Below are 25,223 nucleotides of genomic sequence, written 5' to 3' on the forward strand. Positions count from 1 at the left end.
TTCAGGTTCTGTGGAATGCTCCCTGTTATGAAACAGCAATGGTACCATTGTCTGTGGAATCTATATTATGTGCGCTCTACAATCAGGACCAACAAGATATAGGTGACTTCCCACAGCAAGCATGAGTTTGTTGGGTGGGGGGAGCAGCACTGACTGTGTTCTCAGGGGCAGATCTACTATGAAACTAATGAAGCTTAAGCTTCAGGGCCCCTAATCTTGGAACGGCCCCAGAAGTGACTTTACACATTGCTTAAAATTTTGGGATCTAATAGACTCAATTGGAGTCACATGACTCAAATGGATTATTTGTGTTGCTGTTTTATATATTCCAACAATCCTAAAGTTTGAGAGTCAGTAGCATAGATATAAAGGCATGGTGATCTGCTGCAGAACAACCCCATTGTAGATGACAGCAGTGGCTACCCAAGACATCATTTCTGGTTGCAAAGGGGCCCCCATAATGGTTCGAGCTTTAGGGCCCCAAAAATGTAGGCCCGCTGTAATAGTGTTGTAGCGGCTACTCTCGAATAAGGACGCCCGAGTCCATGCTTGTCTTTAATGGTTTTATTGTGTGTAATATTTACAGTGCAGAGATGGCAGAAAACATGACCTCCTGGTCACTAGCAGAATCTGGGAGTGGACGTTTCTTGTTGCGTGACCAGCATAAGAGTTTGGGCACCCCGAAACGCCTCCTCCCGATCTTACGTTTGGTGGCGTGCCTTAATTTGGGCACCGGAAGTGGCTGCCTGTTCCCCTCCACCTCTTGGTCAAGGGCTCTCCCACATCACTGAGCCTTGCCTCCTCCACCCCACTAACTTCCTCATTCCCCCCACCTGACTCACTGCTGCTGCTCTCACTGGGTGAAGTGCTGGTCAGCAGGATGGGGGGGGGAGTTCCCTGTAGGAGGGTCCCCTGACATCCGCCATTGTGTATTCTCTGTCATTTGTGTTGTGCCTTCCCCCTGTGGCAGCCATTTTGTGACTGGCACCCATGGCATTTTCTCAAAATGCTAATGGAGTCCACTAGCTCAAAAAGGTTGGTGTAGAGCTTTAATTTAATATAATTACTTCATGTGGAGGTGAACATATAATTACATACCGTACTCATTCCTCAACTGTAGGAAATTATGTTCTACCATACCCTACAACAATTCTCTGATGAAAATAGGGACGTTCCATTCCATAATGATAATTTTACTTGTTATACTCCACACATCTTATTGGGTTGCCTCAGCTACTGTGGACAGCTTCCAACATACATAAAAACATAATAAATCATTTTAAAAACAAATTAAAAACCCACTTCCCTATACAGGGCTGCCTTCAGATGGCTCACGGGTCAGATAACTCCATACCCTCCAACATTTCTACAATAAAAATAGGGGCATCCTAAGGAAAAGCAGGACATTCCAGGATCAAATCAGAAACTGGGAGTGCTTCTCTAAATCAGGGACGTCCCTGGATACTTGGAGGGTCTTTTCTCTATTTTATAGCATGATATATTCTTGTCTCTGCTTACCATGCTTTTATTTTTAATGGCATCAGCAGTCATAAGAACAAGCTTCAGACAGAATACAGGAAGAAATGGCAAAATGTTTCCAGCCACTAGAGAACATTGTCAACATTGCAAGCTTCCCAGAGACCTTATATTAAACAAGAGTTACTTTGTTGACTATACATCACTAGGAAAGAGGTGTCCCATAAACTATCCCAGCAAGTTCACAAGCCCCTATTTGTGTGAGTCATGGGCTACGCTTCTGATTAGGAGAGATTAATCAGCCTTTAATATGACACAGATACAATGCAGGGATATTTCTCCCATGCATGAGCAGGAGGGACCTGTTGCATAATTCTTTAAAGCTTTCTGACATTTCCCTTAAGGTGACAGTGGAGTTGTCAACCTCCTCTTTCTACTCATGATAAAATTCACCTCGGGGACAGTGAGAAGATCCCTCCGGCGCCCCCCGGCGCCCCCCCGGCGCCCTGCGCCCCCCAGCCTTGCCATAGGGCCGGCCCTGTGTGTGTGTGTGTGTGTCCAGGGTGAGTCTTTTAAAAGAGGCCCCATGAAAAGTGTACTCTGTATCCACAGGGCCTTTTTTAAAGGACTCACCTTGTACAGTATATGTCTAAGAGGACAGTTATTGTGCCATGAGAACTTTTTCTCAAATACACTTTCACAGGCTCCATGCCGTGCAAATGGATCTTAGTGAGTGTCATTTTTTCCTATCAAATAAAATAGAGCCTGTAGTGCAGCTGTGATCTGGTGTGTCTTTTTGCAAAGGCATTTCCACACACGACTAAACACAGTCTCCCTCCCCTTCCCCTGCATCTGTAAGGCAAATGTAAAACCTTCACTAGATAGAATATACATATTCTTCCTCCTTTCTGTCTTCTATGAATAATATTCATGGGATGTCACATTTGGATAACACAGTGAGCCTCAGATTGCTTTAGTGTCATATGCATGGCATTACCGGTAGATTTATATCCCACCTTTCCTCAAGGTGGTGTACATGGTTCTTCCCTCCCCTTTTTATCCTACTCTGTGAGGTAGATTAGGCTGAGGAACAGTGACTGACCCAAGATCACCCAGTGATCTTCATAGTGGAGCGGGGATTTGAACACTGATCTCTTAGGTCCTAAGGGGACCCAGGTGGCGCTGTGGTTAAACCACTGAGCCTAGGGCTTGCTGATCAGAAGGTTGGCGGTTCGAATCCCTGTGATGGGGTGAGCTCCCATTGCTTGGTCCCAGCTCCTGCCAACCTAGCAGTTCGAAAGCACGTCAAAATGCAAGTAGATAAATAGGAACCGCTACAGCGGGAAGGTAAACGGCGTTTCCATGTGCTGCTCTGGTTCGCCAGAAGCAGCTTTGTCATGCTGGCCACATGACCTGGAAGCTGTCTTCGGACAAACGCCGGCTCCCTCGGCCAATAATGCGAGATGAGCGCACAACCCCAGAGTCGGTCACGACTGGACCTAATGGTCAGGGGTCCCTTTACCTTTACCTTTACTCTTAGGTCCTAGACCAAAACTAACCACTATACCATGCTGGCTCTCTGTGGTGAAGAAGGAGCCGGGGCTAACTAGCTGGCAAGAGCAGTGATTAACAAAATGATTAACAAAAATACATGCATTGTCTCTTTTCCAGGTTGTGATTTTTACAGATCAATTACATAATGGGTGGGAAAGTTAGGTACCTGCTGAGAGAGATGAAAGTGCCAGCCGGTGAATATGGTAGATTTTCACTGTCTGCTGCTTTTTCAAACAGGACACCCAAGAATATATGTAGTAGCATAAAATAATTCTTCCAGATTAGGAGGAGTGACTGAGGATTCCTTGTGTGAGTACCCCCAAAATAACATATCTAAGAGAACATATATGTGAAGCTGCCTTCTGCTGAGTGAGTCCATCTAATGCAGCTTTGTCTATCCTGACTGGCCATAACTCTTCAGAGTAAGCTCAGGGCCTTCTCAATGCAGTGTGTGTGCTGTGCCACTGAGCTATGCAGCGACTTCAGCAAAACAGTCTTGTCCACAGCGAAGTAATATGTGATGTCTGACAGACTATTAAAAGCAAAATCTAGTTTACTGTAGGCCAATGGACAAGGGAAATGGTTCTTTGGAGTTCTATTCCACTCTTATTTGATGTAGCATTAAATTGTCCTCTGAGTGAAGCTAAAGAAAGCTGTCCTAAAAATATCTCATTTTTGTCTGTTCCCCTTTGCCTATGAATTATAAAACAGATTTGTCAATACTGAAACAAGTGGAAAGGATTAATTCAGAAAGAGAGAATGTGTTCTCAAAGAACGGCTTCATCGGGATAAGAGAGCCAGTGTGAAGTAATGGCTAGAGATTTGGGCTAGAGATTTGCAGATTATTCAAAGCCCTCTTTCCTAGGTTTGTTCATCGACCTCTCTGCAGTAGTTATTAGAAACAGAAATTGGCTGAGCCTTCTGTTTTACCTCAGTACCATAGCACTGAACTGGGGGGAAAGAAGATTTGATTTCTGACCACAGCTGTAATTTTTCATTCCCAGAGTATATATATATATATATATATATATATATATATATATATATATATATATATATATGAGAGACTTTCTAGCAGCATTCCTTTGGGAAGGCATGTTAAGCTCTCCAGATGTATATAGTGGATGAAACATTACAATGTGTTTGGAGAAGACAGAAAGAGAAATATTATTGAGTTAGGAAATATTATGAACTAAAAACAAACACTCAAGCCATCCCAGAATAGTTTTGCGCTATTGACCATCTTATACATCATTCCCTATATGTAACACACGAGGAAATTAAACATCTTCACTTTTTCGTTCTTTCTTTGGTTGCTATTTGTGTAAGGAAATGGAGGCCACCGGTGAATTGGGAGGTGATTAAAAACTGAATCTGTAACATGGTTTCTGGAGACTGTTTTATAAGGAATTTCAGGCCAGGAGACAATAGATGGAGGTATGTCACAAGCTATGAGGGCTGAATGTTTTGAAAAGGCAATGCTCAAGTAGTCAAGGCAAATTACTCAGGATGCAAGGCAGTATGGAAAGGGGGGAAAGCAGGGGTGAATAGCATTATTTATTTATTTATTTATTTATTCATGTATTTATTAAAATTATATTCTGCCCTTCCTCTCAGGGTGGCAGAAAAAAAGGAGATGAAACATCTTAAAAACAAGAGCAATATATATGCAGACTGGGAATTATCTCAACCAAAAAGGCTTGTTGAAAGAGGAAGGTCTTCAGCAAGTGGTGAAAATACCACAACGGTGGCGCCTGTCTAGTATTCAAGGGGAGGGCATTCAAAAGGGTAGGTGCCACCACCCATAAGGCTCAATGGGTGATACAAATCTCCTGATAAGATGGTATCTGCAGGAAGCCTTCAGCTGCAGGGTACAGTGATCAACTGGATAAATGACAACCTAAAAAAATATATATTAGCTGTCCTTACTAAAGGCTTAGAAGTCACTGTTGTCTCTAGCTCCATTTATTACTGCTATGTGGCCTCCCGAAGGTTCTCATGTATGGATAAAGCTAATGACAGTGCTTGGTAGGAAGCAATGGGACTCCTCCTTATTTCTTTAGACTTTGTCTCTGCTCTCCTTGTACATCTATTTCTCCTCCTCCATTTTACTTCTCTCCGCAGAGGCCACTCTTGAGTTCCTGTGCCAATCATTTAAGAACTTTCACCACTTTGACCTAAGTTCTACTGCCTGTGCAACCTCTATGACTGATGTATGGAAAAGTACATGAACCTGATCTTTGAAGAGTTTGTAAGTAAAACATCTTTTAAGGCTGGGCCTACCCCTCAAAAGTTGCTGCTGCTTATAGAGGTATTCCATTAAAGGAATCCTGGGGCTCGACGGGCTCTCGTCTGTACCCCCGCAAGGGGCTAGGGCCTTACAAGAGCAAGAACCTCAGGGAGCATTCCGGGGAGGGGAGAGTGCCTGACTCACAGCTACACCCTCTCCCTCGGGGTGTTTACCTACTGACTTCCCTAGATGGCTAGCGGAAGTCAGTGCAGATCTGTCGCAGGGTGGGGGCAGATGGTTTAACCAATGCCTAAGCAACCACTCACTATTGGTTGTATTTTAAATAAAGTTGTGGCCAAAATAATGCCAAAAACCTTAAACTTAAATTTGGTGTGATGTGTGAATTTCTTGGGGGGTTGTACTGTGACCTTGACACACAAGCCATTTCCCCCCGCTCTACCCCAGTGTAAAGCATGTCTGCTAAACTGAAAGCATTCCCTGGCAGAGCCACCTCTGCCGACTTTTAGTTACCTCCACCTTTTCCAATTCTGCTGCTGTTTTGCTTGGATGACAATCGTTCTAGGAAATGCCAACTGCTACCCATGTCAGCATCTGCTCACTCATGTGATAACCATTCCATTAGAGGAGCAAGATTTCAGCCACTTGGAATTATAATGGATGTGACATTGAGAACAAGAACTACTGTGAATAATATCAGCTCACCCATGAGTACAATACTGTTTGAAGAGATATAGTGGTGAGGTGGAGTTAAGTGACCTGATGGACTTAACTTTGCTGTTCTACCTATTTCTGAAGTTGTTGGGTGGGGGGGGGGGTTGTCTTAATGTGAGAAAGAGCCATTCTTTGTCTCTTCCTCACAATGTTTCATACAACTAGGAGAAAAGCTGATAATTTTTGGGTTGTTTTTTTTCTCTCTCTCTCCTTTTTCCCAATCTTTAATTCAGTTCTCCACATTTCCACATCAAATTGCATCTTGGTTTTTTTGTTTTTGAAAGGAACTTCATGAAAATTCATCAGTCTTTTTGTGCACATTTCTCCGAACATGCAAATTTTGTATGCAATTTTGCCTAATACACACAGTTTTGCAAAGCAATTTCCCGTAATATAGTATACTTTTTCATTTTATCTTCACTTCTATGCACACTTTATTCAAGTATGTGCATTTTCTTTTCTTTTTTAAATTATATTTTATTGATTTTATAGTATAAAAAAAGACAGACATACAAAAGAAATACTACATAACATATTTACCACTGGCTTCCGCCCACCCTCCCAGAGCCCTCTCCTCCCACCAGAGGGACCCCCGAAAGGCAGGCAGCCGGCAGTGTTTCCTTTTGTAGTTGAATTTCTCCCCCGCCCCTCCCTCCCCTCCCCGGAACCCCCCCTGCCACCGAGAGGCTCTAAGAGAGGGAACGAAGGGGGGGGGGCATCCGTCCAGCCAGTTTCCAAACAGAAGAAAAAAAAGAAAAGAAAAAACCAAAAGAAAAAAGGAGGGGGGGGGGGCAAAAAGGAAAAGACCCCCCTAAAAAGAAAAAGATAAAAAAGAAAGAAAAGAAAAAATAAAACTAAAAACTAAAAAGGAATAAAAAGAAAAAATAAAAGAAAAAGGACCTCCCCAACCTCCCCCCTATCCCGACTTCCATTTTCAATTCTTATTTAGCAGTATTCTTAATCCCATTCTATTACTACAGAAAAAAAGAAAAATTACCTTATGTTATAAAAGCTATCCCAATTTTTAAATCCTCTTAATCAAACTAAATTAATATTTCTGAATCTTTTCATAATCAAATCTACTCATTACCTTTTTTTTTTGACCAGCCTATTTTTTTCCCTCCAAAGAACCTCTTTATTATTCTTACTTTCACAAATTTTTAAATATCGTTATTATCCCCTCCCCACCCCGGTCACGGCCTTTCCCTTCCAGTCCAGCAGGTTTCAAAGTCGTCAGTCCAGTTATCAGTCCTTTTTGTCTGTTCTGAATAGTTAAATATTCAATCTTCCTTCAACCCACCCCCTTCCTAGCCTGATTCAAAATCCAAACCCCTCTGTCTCCCCCTCCCCAGTCTTCTTTTCTTCTTTGCCGTCCATTTTTCTCATGGGTGTTCTGTCTCTCCTGTGACTCTTGCATTGTTGACTCCTGTGATCCGTCTTTATTCTTTTGATTTTCCTTTTTCCCGTCGCTCACATCATACGGCCATTCCCCATCCTGTACCCTTTTTCCAGTTGAGACCTTTTCCTGTAATTCTTGTGTTCTTTCTTTAAACAAATCCTCTTTTTGCAAATCTTGCTTCTTTTCATTTGGTAAGTCCCGTTCTCTGAGCTCCTGTAAATCTTGGTTTATTTCCAGCAGTTGTTGCTGAGTCTTGTACGTCTCTATTCTGAATTCCCATAAGAGTCTTATCACTTTGTCCTTGAACGCCGATGTGTGTTCTTTCGTCGCCATTTTTCCAGCTTACTGTGGGTGGAGCGAGGCTTGAGAGCCAGGAGATGGCTACAAAAGACATATATTGTCACAAATCTAAACTGGAAACTGTATATAATCCGCAATATGTAACTTCAACTTTAAAATTATTTCAAACAGTCAGTCAAAGAGTTTTTAAGTATCAAATCCTTGTTGACATCCATCTTCGCAAACAGCTTACTGTCCTCTCCGGGCTGCCGATTTCGGGGTGGAGAGAAGCTCTCCCTTTCTTGAAATGCAGGGAATATTAGCCTTGAAATAAATCTCACCCCTGTGTCCTGCCTCCGGAGGTAATTCTTTAAAATAATCTCTGAAGGAGTTCAGATAATATACTGCTTTTCGTCGGCACTGGACTCCCTTTTTATTACACTGCTTCTTAAATCAATCAGTGGGAGAAGGTGGCTTCCGTTTTTTTCCCTTACTCCCGTTTACCAAATTGTAGTCCAATATCGTGGTATAATATTTTCAAGCTTTACTCACGGGTTCCAATTTTTCCAAATCAGCGAATTTGGAAGAATCTGCCGCTCACCACCACCGGACTCGAAGCTTCACTTCGCTGAGGTAACGCTGTTCTCCAAAATGGCCCCCGCGACTGTAACCCTTTCGCTCCAGGGCTCTTATTAGAGCTCACCAGAGGATCGGGGAATCGCTAAAAAAATGGGGCACCGCTGGAGCTTTGTTTCCAGAACTCTCTATCTGGAACTCTTTTGGGGTGCAGCCTTCCCCCCCCTCAGCAAAGCTGGGCTGTCTCAGCACTCGAGACGAACCCCGCCGGCCAGATCGGGCGACAAACCGGAAGTCCAAGTATGTGCATTTTCATATACATTTCTTGACTGGAGAACTGCATTACATCATCTGGAGAAATGCAGACTTTGAAGGATGGCTGTTTCAGTTTGCGTATTGACTCAGAAAGTGTGAATTAGGTAGATTGGCCTTTATATGCAAACTGAATCAAATTTCTTTGCCATCCCAAGACATCGTTGTATTGGTTATCTCCTTGCTTCCTGCCTCACAACACAGGCTAGTAGGAGCAAAGAATGGTGGTAGGTGTTACAAAGGACAATGATATATGGAATAGCGATAGCTCCTTGTTTCATATAATGTCTAATTCTGCTATTAGATTCTGCAATTCTCTCTCCACTTTTAGTCACAGTGAAGAATTCCATGTAGGCACAGTGGAAAAACTTCTTAATGTTTGGTTTTATAAAGCTCAAGAGTATTTTTTTTTTTCTTTTAGGAGTTGCTAGCCTAAGAGATACTGTAATGACTAAAGTGGCAACACAGATAAATAACATCACATGTATTTGCGGGTACAAGAACACTATGCCAATATTAGGTATAACCTTATCTCTTAAGTGTTCCTTTCTACTGCTTGACACAAAAACAAGATAGCTATTAGCCATGATTCCATCTCTGTGTTTACTCCATTTCCGCCATGAAAACAACCCCACTTGATATGTGATCAAGCTGCAACTTCTATATTCTGACTTTCCAAATAATCCAGGATTATCCTTGTTCTTGCCTTCTCTTAGGTAAATTATATTACGCAGAATATGTGGGTTTTTAGAATATACATTTTTTTCAGAGAAAGTCTCTTCCCCACCTCGGGGGGAGGAGATCTTGTGGGCGCCACGAGGCCTTCACGTGGGGGATGGTTAGCATTCCCCCCCCCAGCCCATTGGTCATCTCCCTGCTGCGGTGCGCCCCTAGTGCGGCCAATTAGGTCGCTCTGGGGGGGGGGCGCGGCTCGCCTATTTAAGCGAGAGCGCGGCAGGGACTCTGCCTTGCTTCTTCTGGATTCAACAACTGCGTTTCTCCCACCCACCTCCCCCATGTAGGCAGGGTTCCTTCGTGACAGTGCTATGGACTACGGTTGGTCACCTATTGGGGCCTGGTAGGAGTTTTTCCCACTTGGCAAATTGGCTCAGGCCTTGTGGTTTTCGCCTACCTCGTAGCTACTCGTCACAACTTGGGTTTTGGCGGTAGGCATTGGATTATCTCGTGAAGGTACAGGTGGGGGGGGGGAGGTTGCGGCCATCACCTCCCCCAAAATGCGGAAAGGTACTCCCTTAAGGAGTCCGGGGGCGTTGCCAAGTCCGAAGCCGTGGTAGGTGAGGGCCAGAGGGCACGCCCCTAATGGTGGCCCAAGGATGAGCTCCTAGTTGATGTGCATCGCAGGACTCATCCAACGGTGGTTAACCTTTCACAGACTGCCAGCAGAGTGGGCTGGAGTCGGATATAGTCGGTTAGATCCAATGCCTAGGCCAATACCCCTCTACATCCGTAATCAATAAAGTTGTGGCCTTTTATGCCCATTAACCTTATGCAATGTGTCTAGTGTTTTTATTTCTCGGGGAGGCGTCGGGGTATCGCCACACAAATGGAATCCCCTTCCATATCAGGACGTTGTAATTGCTCCCCGGGAGAGTAACTTGATGGTTATACCTAACATGCAGAAGTGAAAGAGATTAATTATGTCCTTGGCTGTTGTCACTCATGTGTAAGAGAGAGAAGGGGGGAGGGGAGGAAGGGGGTGTTTTGAAAGTGAAGAAATTATTATGTGAAATATCATAACATGCAATGTTTGTAGAACAATGGAGTGGGTTGAGTCCAGAACCTTCATCTCATTTACACAGATCATTTAAAACTAGGACATGCTCCCAGGTGAATTGTGTGACTCATCCCACCACCTCGTGCCCCCCCCCCCCCCGCAATCTGTATTATTGTAGTATTGAACACGAAGTATGCACATTTCAGCTTCTCCAAACCATTAGGGTCATTGGCTTTAACCTTTGCCAAAACATAGGTTATGACCATTCTCAGGAGCTGGGTTTGAGACCTGACTGGCATAGAGCTTTTGTGGGGGGGTGGAACTGTAACTCATTTGTAGAACACATGCAACAAGTTTAGGGTTATCTTTACAATTTTTTTTTAAAAAAATCAGTATCATGGAGCAGAAAATTTGAAAGAGGCTGGATTCATTTGCATACCAGCAAATTTATGCTGTGCATTTAAAGTTGATTTGAAGCACTTGAATGGCGAGGCCCCGGGCCCCGCAGTTCCCTTAGAATCTTAGATAATGAACACACAGACACAAATGTTTGGGTTAATGGGATAAAATAGGCCACAACTTTATTGGTTACAGATGTAAGCGGTTTGGCTTAGGCATTGGGTGAAACCGGACTATATCCTGACTCCTGCCTGTCTGCAGGGACTTTCATAAGGGTAAACCACCGGTAGGGGGAACCCTATTATATGCACATTAAACAGGAGCACCCCCAGGGTCCCCGATGGGGTCGTTCCATGGCCCTAGCCCATGCTCAGGCTTTGGACAGAAAGCACACACCCCAGATCCCTTTAAAGGGATACCCTTAACATGGAGGGGCAGGCGGAGGCCACCACCTCCCCTCCTATAAACAAGGCTTACCCAATGCCTAACCGCCGCTGATTAAATGGCAGTTATCCCTATTGGTCAGTCGGGGGGGCGTGACATGGCTGGGAGTCCCTATGATGTGGGCAGCATCCCTCTGCCCACAGCCGGGTCACTGGGAGGTCCCGGATGCCCTCCCACAATGCTGCCCCCCCCCCCAGGGAAGAGGAGCGGACTTGTGTAACAACATTGTTTTGCAGCAAAACCATATTTCATTTTCTTTAGGGAAGTGATGGAAACCTCTAAAGGAAGTTAGGGAAGCTAGGGAAGTGATGGAGAAGTGCCCTGGAAAATGCACAATAATATTTGCTTGCAATGTCATCTAACCTCCCCACAAGCAAATCCAGGTGAATGCCCAAGAAATACTGCAGCCAACATCATCTGATCTTTGTGCAAATAAATCGGAATGAGTGTTCAATAAAACAGCCCCCCGGAAGCGACCACAATGCCCATCTTTGGGTCTTAAGCCTGGTTTTTATGGACACGGAAGGGACCCAGAGATGAAAGGAGAAGCCACCCTAACAATCCAGCCCACGGCGCTCAAAAGTGTTCAATCTTCCATGAGCTTGGCATCAAGCGGCAAAGGCCACCTCTCAGAGATTGACAGACTGTCATATTCCCCCTTATGCCCAGAAGTATATACAGTAATCAGCACTTTGTTCTCCAGCTCCCATTGAGACAAGGTTAGCAGGTGGGGGGGGGGCAGAAAATCTGACCCTTCTGTCTTCTAAAAGCAGTAATCTCAAAAGCGACAGGGCGCCTTTGTGGAGCTATTAGTGTTCTGCAACAAGCACTTTCCTGCCCAATGTAGCAGAATGGCTAGTGGCTGATGGGTAGCTTTGTAGTTAGTAGAAGCCCGGTGTGGTTTCTTCTCTTGCACCCGCTACACGGCTACAAACAGAAATGAGCAAGAAATTAAAACTGAAATGAGCATAATTTTGCATTATGGTTATTGGGGTGTTTTTTTCCCAAGTAAACTTTGCGACTCTAGGCAGGGTCACCGTGACCCCCTTTAAGCCAATTTTCCAGGAAAATTAGCCGGGCTCTTGTTTATTCTTACTGTTCTTCCCCAGGGGCTGATTGCATGTTCCGCTTCAAGTCCCTCCCCACTCTGCTCTCTCTCTCTCTCTGTGTCTGTCTTCCTTTAGCCCTCGAGCTCTAGTCATCTTACCAGCACAAGCCCATTCAGGCTGTTAGAGATTAGCTTATATCAAGAGCTTCGTGCTGTGCCACCAGGTTGTCAGAGCGGCTGCTGTTTCAGCTCCCTCCCCGCATAACACATCCTTGAATTTATTTTGCCTCTTGTTATCTCTGCACATCAGCTCCACTCGGAGCCATTCTCAATTTATCCCGTTAAGGGTTTTTCTCGGCTTGTCAAATGGCACAAACATCATGCCGTTCTTGGGGATGTGTGCTTCTGATGTCTCCGGACACCTGCTGAGCCCACGAGAAAGGTACCCATTAGAGTGGCATGTGACCGGCTCCCTTTTGTGTGTACACCTCTCCTTTCATTATCTTCGCAAAGAGATGTCTTACAGCTTGATAGTCAAGGAAAGGGAACAGGGGAGAACAGAAGGGATGAAGTAGAAAGCAGAAGTGAAATGTGTGCGTGTGTGAATACTGTATATTCACAAAGTTGCCTCCTTCTTTCCATTAAAAAAGCATCAGATTTAAAAGGAGAGCATATGCTGTGTTAAGATGGCTGTCCATAACTTTTCCTTACAAACTGTCACAAGACATCGCCTGCCATATTTTGTACTGACAGGTGACAAAATATTTTAGAATTTCAGGAGTGATGCAACAAACTCAGCAACATTAAGAGGGTAGTTTCGGTTGTTCTTTTCCCAGATCTGCCTTCTGTTCACAAGAAAATATTTAATTGACAGAAACCTCTTTCATCCAGTCAGACAAAAGCCTTCTGGAAATAAGGCCGAAATATTTTGATAATTCTCAGGTGGTCAGCAGAGATCTACCAGTAAGTCCTGGTAGCTGTGCATGTATTTATTAAGGCACCGAGCAGTACATGGTGGGAGTTTACCTATGAAATCATCACCACTTGACCACTATGATCAGCAGAACTGACAATAATACAGGTGCTACATGACTCAATATTTTAGGGTGGTAGAACCCATACTTTGGAACTCCCGGTCTATTGATTTCAGTCTATTGTTATTTTAACTTGCAGGTTACAGTTTTAAATTATTGTTTGTTCATCTTTCTTACTGATAATTTTATTGTTTTCTTTTTTTTAATAAACAGATTTGGGGTGTCTGTTTCCAAAATCATGTGGTATACTATATAAATTTTATTAAATAAGTTACAAAAATAAGGTGATGGAGCCAAATCTGATTCAATTTTTACAACTCTCTCTCTCTCTCTCTCTCTCTCTCTCTCTCTCTCTCTCTCTCTCTCTCTCTCTCTCTCTCTCTCTCTATATATATATATATATATATATATATATATATGTTTATATTCTATCTGTGTTGAAATTTCTAGGCAACAAGTAGCTGAGTATTGCAGCGTATACCAAGACCCTGATTTCCCATGCTACCACAAATAACCTTTGGGAAACTTTTCTAGTGCCTCCTTAAGAATTCTGCATACTGTGGAATGTTCAGATGACTTTTTCATGATGCATACAAATTCAATCCAGGCCAAGAAGTCAGCATCAGTCAGAAATAAGCCCCAAAGGTGATTGAGTGAGGCTGAGACAATACATTTATCCATCACATGTTATTATATCTACAAATATCTATGTCCATGTATTATTAGGGAAGCCTTTTCTAAATTGGTTGTGGTTGATGGGCAGCTGGAGAGAACCAGGATGGCAAGAGGTTGCATCTGTTATTATCAGACCCATGAATAACTGAGTTTGATTTAGATCTCTCTATGATTCAAGAGAAGTGTGAAAGGCTTTATACCATGCCGTCACTTGTTAATGCCAGAACAATATATTTTAGAAATGGGTTTGAAAATGTTATATGGTCTCTTTCTCTCTCGTTTTAAATAGTTTGTTCGTTTTTATACACATGAAAATATGCTGGTGTAAATCATATTGTCCCACAATTGTTCTGCATATCCTTGGGGATTAGTTATGATAATCTTTCTCAGCATCATCATAGGTGATGCAAGACCAGAAAGTGAGATGGAGAACTTGAATTTTTAGTTCCAAACTTTAATTTATTGCACGCGCGCGCACACACACACACACACATACATAACAGGAACCTGCCAAAATTGTTTAGGGATACTCTCATTTTGACTCAAGAAAATCACCATTTTATAGTTCAAATCAGGAAAAATAAATACAGTAAAAGGACAAAAGTACAAAGATTCACAAAATGTTTAGGGGTGTGCGTCTCCCTGCATCCCGCCCCCCCAGAAAAAAAGCACTGGCCATACTTACCTGTCTGATCCAGTTGTTAGAAAAGAAGGCAGGTGGGTGCTGCCAGACAGCAGACTAAGATTGGTGGGACAGTGTGGTTTTCACCCTAACAGAGCAGCCTCCATTGTGTCCATAATGCCTATGGCCCACTGGTTGCTCACTGGTCATTCACACCTTCTCCAGAATTTTTGCTCTCCACATTTAGGTTATGTTGTGAGCGGTTTGTTTTTGTTTTTTGTTTTTTTCAATGTGCATGTAAAAAATTGCTTTCAGTTTTTTGTTCATGAGCAGCAGCTTGCTCATTAGTGAGGACTTACTCAAGTAAAATGAGGCAGGAAAGAGGCATGGCTAGAGAGTCTGAAAAGGGAGGATCTTTGTAGCTTTCCATCCTATGTCTGGGTGTGTTTGTGGATGTGTATATGAGAGACAAGAGGGTGAGGAAAAAGGCAAGTGGGGGAAATCCTCTTCCCATTAGCTAAGGCCTAAGGGGTTTAGGGCCTGACCCACCACACCTTTAATTCTCTTAGGGCAGATCTACACTTGTGGTTTATAACGTTTAAAATGTGTTAAAATGTGACACCAGAGGGCACTGCAGAGCAGCGAGCCACCGACAAAGGGAGGCTGCCATTAAACATTATAGAACGTTTTATTTAATAATGTTTAGAAGATCAATGTAGCTCAATCCCTAGTCAGATATGCCATTGGCCAAGGCTATTGTATAACTGGTTGTTTATCTGTAGCTTTATATTCTGATCTTAAATATTGTAGCTGTGATCCAAAGCTCTCAGGCATGCTTTCAATTCGTGAAGTGGTTCATCGGGAGACCCTTTTCCGTGCTACAGTTTGCAACTTTGGAGCACCAAAGTGCTGTATAGTTTTATGTCATTGTTCTCAGCTTTTACACAAGGCAGCAAACTATTTATAAGCACCAGATTTAACAATCTAGTGAAAAACTCTGATGCAAAGAATTTTGCCAAGTTGTTTTTAATGATATTGATCCTCAAGCACCTCTCTCCCTTGAGCCTTAATTTGAATTTCACATCAACAGAAAGCATAATTTCTATCCGTTCAAGGAATCACACCAAATTTGGAGACAAAAACATATGGGTGAGAGTCTTGAGATTCTCAGCTGAATCTCTCTGAAACATGCTGATCTTTCCCCACTTATTTTGGATTTATGATGTTACCCGTATCCATGAATTAAAACGAACTAGGCTGTTTGGGGCATCAAAATGATGTAACACATTTGAGAAACCTGTCAGTGTCGCCAGCATTTACAAATAGGTTGATGTCTCTGCATATTGCTGAAGGCTCTACAGGCAACACATAATAAACAATTGTACTTCTCTGCAGCCTAGATGTCCTCAAGAATAACATTTATTCCTATCTATGGTATGAACACATCAATTTTATACCAAGTTAAGTGCCTGACAATAATGGGAATTATACTTTGGTGAAGGTACTAAAGGCTGCACTCCTATATGCACACTTACTTGGAGTAAGTCCCATTGAATTTAGTGGAGGATACCAGGGGCAGATCATGGTAATATGGCTTCCTGTGTGACGCACACAAGCCCCTTGCACAAAGCCAGCAAAGTGAGGTGCTGGGCTTTTGGAAGGAGCAGCGAGGTTCTGGCAGGGTCCTAGAGCCATAGGTGCCAAGTTCCGGATTGAAAAATCCGGGATCAGCAGCGCCGCGGCACCGGAAGTCTCTTCTACGCACTTCCGGACATGCGTAGAAGCGACTTCCGATGCCACTGTGCCAATTTCCAAAATGTCCGCAGCGCCAGAAGTCACTTCTACGCACTTCCGGTCATGCATAGAAGCGACTTCCGATGCCGCTGTGCCCATTTCCAAAATGTCCGCAGCGCCAGAAGTCGCTTCTATGCACTTCCGGACATGCGTAGAAGCGACTTCCGATGCCACTGTGCCCATTTCCAAAATGTCTGCAGCGCCAGAAGTCACTTCTATGCACTTCCGGACATTCATAGAAGTGACTTCCGATGCCGCTGTGCCCATTTCCAAAATGTCCGCAGCACCAGAAGTCACTTCTACGCACTTCTGGACATGTCCAGAAGTGCGTAGAAGTGGCTTCCAGTGTCGGCGCGGCACCAGAAGAACATGGCCACCAGCAGGAGCTCCGTAATCCGGGGGAATATGAGGTATTTTGCCATTCAGGACACCTGTGGGAAATGGTAAGAAAATACGGGGGTTTCCCGGGGAAAACGGGGTACTTGGAAGCTATGCCTAGAGCCCTCCCATCATCTCCCCAAAGCTGGGCATGCACTAACTAGGCTTTGGGATGTGGCAGGAGGACTCTAGGACCCTATCAGAACCCTCATGCCTCCATCCTGATTCAAGTGCTTACTAGACTTTGGGAAGGAGGCAGGAAGGTCCCCCTGTGACTCGACACCCTTTTGGGGGGGAGAATTAGTAACAAAAAAACACCAATTAACTAACAATTATATTCATTCATTCATTCTATCCCAGCAGTTACTTCATGCAAGGGATAAACAAGGGGAAAGCCCACGGGCTCCATCTCCTCCCAAGCTTCTTCACCATCATTCCTGCAGGTGCCAAAAACTATCTAGGGTGAGGTTGGGCAAATTGAATTTACATGAATCAAAGTCCCACCAAACTCGCTAAGATTTATATGTATGCATGCACAGGTATGTCTAGGATTCTGGGCCCCAAGTATTCACACTTCTGCACTTGCTCATTTCATCACTATGAAATGCTCAGGTGGCAATTTTCTCCCACTTATATTGCTTTCCCCCCATTGCACATGCAGTGGCCTTTGGCTCCCAAGCAGAGATTGTTTTGAGGACAAGAGTGGATTTGGCTCACCTGCTTTCTTCTTTAGAGGACAGATGGAGAAGACATTTGTGCTTAGCAAAAAAAAGTCTCATCGCAGAAGGCTGCACTTCCAGTAACTGAGCACCACAGGCTGCTGGCAACTGATAGGCTGAGAATATCCGGAATTCTTTGTGGGGAAACAGACCTTTTTATAAGACAATCTGGAGCCTTCAGCACCCTATGATATGAAGAGCCAAAATGTGCTCTCAAGTGCCATTTCTTCTCTCTCTCTCTTCCTCTACCCCACACCATGCAACCTCTTTCCGGATTCCAAATTTCCATTAATTATAAATATCTGTGTTATATAATGACTAATTCTCTTCTTTCCATGGAGGGGCTGATGTGGTTTAATGACTCCTGACATTTCAGCCATTGCCTAGTGAGCTCGTTCACATTTTCACTGCAATAAAACAAGCAAGCAGCCAATCTGCCTGACAGCAAAAAGATTGCTTATTCACCGGGCATACTGTAGCTCGGAACACAATAGGTGAAAAAGAGTCCAGATGAATCAGGGGTGTGGGAAACTCAGTAGTTTCATGCATGGCAAGTATGGCTTAATCCCCTAGTGAAATTTGTCTTTGGCATTCTAACGCTGAGGGATCATAGCTGGAGAGAAACGTCGGTTCTTCAGCATCCCCCCCCCCAATCCAATCTGTTGCTTAGCAGGGTGCATTTCTTAAACAGAAATGAACCAAAATTAATGGTGCAGTTATACAAAGTTGTTCCCTTGGCTATTAACATCCCAGCAGGAGCTTCCAGGGCCAGGATGATGAAACATCTTTGGAGAGCGAAACGGACTTTGGTGAATTTGGCGCCAGGCTCTGCGGCCATGGGCTTGTTGAAATCCGCAGTTTGAAAATGCTGGTAATGGCACAAACTGCTGCTCAGGGGAGAGAAAAGGGATTAATGATAGCCAAGTCCTGGTTCTCTTTCCCCCTGAAATGCCAAAGTGCTGCACCAGTTATCAATCAAGGAAGCAAAATACATTAGCAGATTGATTGGGTTTGATACAGTGGGAGCCAGCTAGACTTCGGAATACTCTCTAAAAACAATTTTTACTGTGCAACGCTGGAGAAAGCCAACAAATAATAAACCTGTCAGAGTGCTCACCAAGTGCTCGTAAATACAAAAGCTGCTGTATTCTGCCCAACAGCTGCAAAAGGAGACTGATTCCAGTGCCGGGGAAATGTTCAATACTCTTGCTTTTGCATCTGATAGCAATTCTAGTTAACCTTTTCCACTTTCCTTCTCTGCTACTTGCACAGATGGCACTGTGGAAGGGACCATGGTTTGGCAATGCCGAGAGCATCCTTTCCCGCACCTTAGCCAGACCAATTCTGCACCTTTCAAAGCAACATTTTGGCAAACACAGCAAAGAAGAGGAATTGTTTAAACAGTGTGAAAATTGCAGCCCTGTGAGAGTACTCTTAACAACTATCAGCACCCTTAACAAACTACAATTCCCAGAAATCTTTATGGATAGCCATTACCCATTAAAGTGGTTTAAATGTATAACTCAGATGGGGCCTAGGTTGACACTGGGAGCATTCGACCAGATAAACAATTATCACATTAGTTCAGACCAGGAACGGAGGAGAAATTTGTTCCAGTTCGCATGTTAATATGAACCTTCCTAATTTGCTTTTCCTAAAACCACACAAGCTTGGAGGGTTATCTTAATTTGCTATAGCCTGGGTGGTGTCAGGTGAGTTGAGGCCATTTGGATTTAACACTTTGCAACACAAAGTTCATCTCTGATTTCACTATGATTTTAGTGATTAATTACATCCTAAACAGAATGCAAAGCAAACTTGTCTGAAGTGCTGGATGGATAGGCAGACAGACTGGAACAATATTATGGCTGCTAGCTTTCCACCTGTACATATGGTGGCTCCATGTCGAGAGGCACTGGCAGAGGATGCAGGTATTGCCTTTCTTGCCCTGTTAATTCCTGCACCCTCTGTGCTTTCCTGCTTGCTGTAGCGAGCAAGACTCCCATTCTGCCTTGCTGAAGTCAGGAGAAAATGGACGGCTAAGGGAACAGAAAGTACAGAGGTGTTAGCCTCCTTTGACACCTGGGGGCTTTTTGCGGGGATATTGTCAGGTGAAGACGTAATGGCTGCCTGTAGTTCTGGAGAAGATAAACCAAATAAACAAAGGGTGAACAAAAGAGAATGAAAAGGAAGTATTTCTCGGTGGCTGGGATGTTAAACCTGAACTCACGTAACCTGAAATGTTGCTAGATCATGAATGCAAAGCAATTGCTGCAATACTAAACACGAATACATCACCCCGTGGGAAATGTTTGCTTTCTGCAGGGAGAGAACAACACACAATCCTCCTTCAAGCCTTAGGAAATGCTGCCTATTCGTGTGTCTGACTCCTGCAGCCATTCATTCCAAAGTTGTCAGGTTTGCCTCAAGAAAATGGAAGGGCTTCTGTCCTAGTCCCCGTGAGATTCTGTTTTTAATGGCACAGACAAGTCATCACACAACACTTTCTCCATAGCATCTTTCATACAACAGTGAAGAAGGTTGTGAACAATTCTAAGATGCACAGTGCAGCAGTCTGACAATCCTGCACGTTAACTTTAACGGGGAAGAAATGAAACCTTGCTATATGTATTATTATTTTTTAACAATGACATTCCTTTTGATTGGCACAATTGCAGATACATTCTGTGCCTGCTTTCCGCTCACACGATCCAATGCTATTAATTACAGATCTCAGGAAAACGTATCGACCGTAGCCAATTTTTTAAATAAAAATAAACTCAGGCAAGGCTGTCATTTGAAAATAGATCCTCTCTGTATAGCTGATATAATTATAACACAGCGTTCCCATAATAAATTAAAACTCAGAATACATTACTATAAAGAAAGGAGCTGTATACTGCTATTCATAAGTAGATTGTAATGTGCTCCTGTTTCATTAATACACATTCAGGAAAAATGTGCTTCCTGAATTATACTCTGCCATTAATCCCAGGGCAACCCATTGTCTTTGGTATCATTTTCCAGCACATATATTAATTTTGCAGTACAAGGTTCCTGTAAAATATATGAAGTCTATAATGAACCATGAGAAAATATAGCCCCCCGTCATCAACCATTATTCATATATGTTTCTATACAACTATTTTCTATTGGGTTTGTTTTATATATAGCACGTATTTAAGGGAGGAAATTGGAAACCCTTAAGGTATATTTCACAACTTTATACACGGTGACTTAGCCAGGGAAGGAGAGAGAGAGCCCCAGGAACAAACAAGGAACAATCCTGCAGACAATTTAATGAGACTCAGAGGAGGAAGACAGGAGTTCAGGAAACAGGCATCAGAACTTGGAAGAATAGTTCAAAGCATGACATTCACTGAGAATGGGATATGGCTCCTTTCTTAATCCTATGGTGCTCGTGTACCAGGGCAAAGCCCCAAGGACTCAACTCTTTTGGGCTTCATGTAGAGGGCTGGGAGGGACCCAAGTTTTGTGGCTTTTCATCAGCCCTCTAAAATGATCTGTAGTTTCCTGCTCTAGCTCAGGCAGTTCCCTGGAATGGATGGAATAGAAGTGTGGAGTATACATTCTAATCCAGGAGTTCGCAAACTAAGACCCGGGGGCCGGATGCGGCCCACGTGAGCCAATTGTGCGGGCCCCCGGCAACCCCCGCTGCCCGCTCTTGTCGGCGCGCCACGGTGCGCTTGCCCATCTTCGGGTTCGCGTGGTGCCAGAAATAGCTTGTGCGCACGCGCGGGCTGGAGGGCAGGGAAACGTGCTCCCATCCGCATGCACACAAGCTATTTCTGGTGCTGCGCCGACCCGGAAGTGCACCGGAAATGACATCTGTGCATGCACAGAAGCCATTTCCGGCGCCGCACCAGAAAAAGTGAGTCTGCACGCATATGGGAGCGTGTTCCCCCACCCTCGGGCCTGCAGCGTGATCGGCTCCGGAGGAACTGGCCGAAGCAGGGTAAGTTTGGAGACCCCTATTTTAATCCATACTTACATACTTAAGAACCAGTTTGGTGTAGTGATTAGAGTGTCTAGGGCCCAGGAAACCAGGCTTCTAGTTTTCACTTGACCATGAAGCTCACTGGGTGCCCCTAGGCAGCCAGAATCTCTCTGTCTAAGCTACTTCACAGCGGTATTGCAAGGATAAATGGAGAGGGGGACAACTATTTAAGCCACCTTGAGCTCCTTGGAGGAAAAAAATGGGCTATAAATGCCATGCATGCATACATACATACATACATACATACATACTTGGTCACATACAGAAAACTAAGGATGACCTGGGCCTTATACACTGGAGTCATCATCCATTTTCATTATCATGGCTGCATTATTATCCAAGCCACCAGAACCATGGAGATGGTTGCTGGTTCCTTCAGGTATACAGCCCTGCTCAGATTATTCTTTCTTTGCAAAACCACACATCCAAGTGCACCAGGAGTAGTCAATGTGGTGCCCTCCACAAGTCATTGGGCTGCAGCCACCATCACCTTGATGTTACATCATGTTGGCTGGGCATGACAGGAGTTCAAAAACATTTGAAGGGCATTCTATTGGCTACCCATGATGTACATGATTGTGCAGAGGAATTTGGCAGAGTGGTTTGTCCTAAAGTGCCATAACATGGTGTGGGATACTCCCAGATCGATGGGCACACAACTGCAAACATAGACATTTATTTTGCCTCAAGAAGCTTTCTGCATAGTCCATGTACAACACCATTAAACTGTCCAAAAAGGAGAGCCTAATCCTGATTTTACAGCCCTGGTGTTTGCTTTGTGAGAGGTGTAAACAGCCCTCTGGCTGCCAGCTTCCTGGGATGGAAAGCTGAGTTTACAGCAAATCCATCAATTACACCTTTTCCTCAAGCAAACACATTCGTTTTGGGGGTAGAAGATATATATATATACTCCCTGTGAAGATGGCGAAATCTTCTAGTATCTCATGAGACAATGTAAACTGAGTGACAGGCTATTATCTGCAATCTTTACAGGGGAAACAGAGACAATTACATTTTACTCCAGAGACCACACCTGATCAAACACTTTTTTTGCAGGAACATTAAAGTTACCTTATCTTGACCTGAGAGCAAATTCTAACCCACTAGACTAGAGAGTATCTGGATCAATGAACTTGCAAAAAGGTGCCAGGAAAACTACAGCCTCACATATACCACTGTCATCAAATTGCAGAACAATATACCAAATTCTGCTGGGGCTTGAACTAGGAAGCTGTTGGATTTGTGCATAGCTACTCTGTGTGGTGAGCCACTGAACAGTGTGTTGCAGCCTTGGCGTGGGTAGTTTAGTAGCCTCATGCCCTAGACCAGCGTTTCTCAACCGCTGTTCCGCGGCACACTACTGTGCCGTGAGACGCTGGCTGGTGTGCCGCGACGTGAGGCAACGAGAAGGGCGATTTGCGGCCGCCAATAGGCAGCGCTGACCCGCTGGAAAGGAAGCCGGCCGGGTCAGTCTGGAGGGCGTGGGGGTGCAAAGGGTGTTTCTCCGTCATCTCCTCGCGCTCGCTCCCTGAGCGAGGCAGCGCTTCATGGCCGCGCGCCTGGGCTGAGGGGCCGGGCTTGGAAGCGGGAACATCGAGGGACGGGGCGGATCTCTCCGCCGCCGGACACAAAGCGCCGCTGACGCCGCTGCTTTCCGCAATCCCGGGAGAAGGAGGAGGAGGAGGCGGCGGCGGCGGAGGCCGCCCCTCGGGTCTCTCTCTCCGGCCCTTCCTCTCTCCCTCCTTGCGTATGAGTCAGGTATTTCCCAGCCCGCCGTCGGCAGCCGAGGCCACCTCCTCGCGCTCTCCCCGCGCGCTCCATGGAGAAGGCAGCGGCGCAGGGCGGCGGGGACTCCAGAGCAGCAGCAGCCCCGTCCAGCGGCGGCAGTAACAGCAGCAGCCGCAGCAGCAGCCGCCCCACCTCGGCGGGCTCCTCGCCGTCCTCCTCCGCCAGCCGGGGAGGGCTCTCAGGCCGCCAAGGAGCAGCAGTGGCGGCGGCGGCTACACCAGCGGGGGGGCCGGAGGGAGGCGGCGATGGCGGCAGCAGCCCCAGCTCAGCCGCGGCCAGCCCAGGAAGGAGCGGGGGGCTGGCGGCAGGCAGGACGACGGAGGCGGTGCTCGAGGGCTCTCTCAGCAAGTACACCAACCTCATCCAGGGCTGGCAAAGCAGGTAAATGTTGTGGGAATGACCTCTCTCAGTCTCATTTTTTTTTGGGGGGGGGTGCCAGTGGGTCGACCTACTTCCTTTCCCCCCTGTCTACCTACCCTCCCTATTCCTCAGTCCCCCACCCATTCCCAACCCCCAGGATTTGCCCCGTCTTTTAATGGTGGTGTGCCGCGTGATTTTTTTCATGGAACAAGTGTGCCTTGGCCCCAAAAAGGTTGAGAAGCACTGCCCTAGACTGATCCTGCTTACCCTGGTAAAATGCTGAGCTTTTTTTAGGGGATCCACAATTGTTCAGCTTCTTTGGAGGGAGCCAATGACCTACCAGTGATCTACCACAGACATCCAGTGATCTACCAGTAGATCACAATCTACCTGTTGGTCATGCCTGTAGTACAGCACAGTGTTCAATTAGATGTTGAGCAGACAGCACCACCTGTTGAGCAAGACTTAGAAGTATCATCTACAAGGCCTAAACTGCTTTGGGTCATTCAGTGCGTCCATCAAATTTGGTCACCTCTGACAGAATTGTGGCTATGGCAACCAGGAAGAAGTTGGAAATGTTCCTGACTTTTCAATGCAGAAATATTAATTCAAGAAATGGTTTAAATAAGAGGTGACAATGCTGGTTTTGTGAACTCAGAAAAAGTAACTACAACTTTTTCTTTTTCTGGTCAGGTCAGAATGAGAAGATGATTTCCCAGAGCTGTCAATAGGGCGCTCCTTAATAAGATAACCTTTTTACTCAATAACAAAAAGGAAAGGAAAGGAAAATGGAATGTGGTGAGTTCCTTTTTAGAAAAAAAGGAGATAAAGTAATTTCTGTTGGTTCCTTTTATGGAAATACTTTGCGACTTCTAATATACAGGTTGTGGGTGGCACCTTGATAGGTTTTCCATAAAATATATAAATACATCTAAATCTCACAATAAAAGGAACATATTGTACATTTTTGAAGTATTCTGCATGTGTAAAACCACACTGAATTCATAATCTCTCCATCTTTCAGGACTGCAGGTGCCAGATATTATTTCTGTTTTCAAACCTGGGGGCAAGGATGGTGCTTAGAATTTCTACACTTCGTGGTGTGAAGTGTATATAATTTCTTTTTAAAAAACAAAAACAACAATTGGCCTTGTTCTCCCCATGTACACAAATGATTTTTGAAGCTAACAAAGATATTCATCATGTTGCTTCCCCACTCCCAGTCCTTTTGCTATGCTTCATATAACAGTAATCTTTAATCACACAGATAATCCCTTTTGGTTGAGCAGCCAAAAAGCAAACAAAAGAAAGCAAAAGAAAACTAGCAACAAGCAAGTGTGTCAGCACACTTTGAAACAATCCAAGTGCAAAATCCTTAATCATTTATAGAAGATTATATTGAATTATAAGAGGAACATTTCACCCAGACTTTCAAAACCCATGCTATCCCTTCTGCAATTAAAATGTGGCAGTCTCCTGGAAGACCTGGTAAGACCAAGTAAGAATGTGTTTTTATTGGATAAGCTAAGAGCAGGCTTCCCCAACTGTTTTGGACTACAGTGGTACCTCAGTTTACAAACACAATTGGTTCCGGAAGTCTGTACTTAACCTGAAGTGTACTTAACCTGAAGCGAACTTTCCCATTGAAAGT

This window comes from Zootoca vivipara, chromosome 9 (genome assembly GCF_963506605.1).
Source record: "Zootoca vivipara chromosome 9, rZooViv1.1, whole genome shotgun sequence".
Classification (NCBI taxonomy): domain Eukaryota; kingdom Metazoa; phylum Chordata; class Lepidosauria; order Squamata; family Lacertidae; genus Zootoca; species Zootoca vivipara.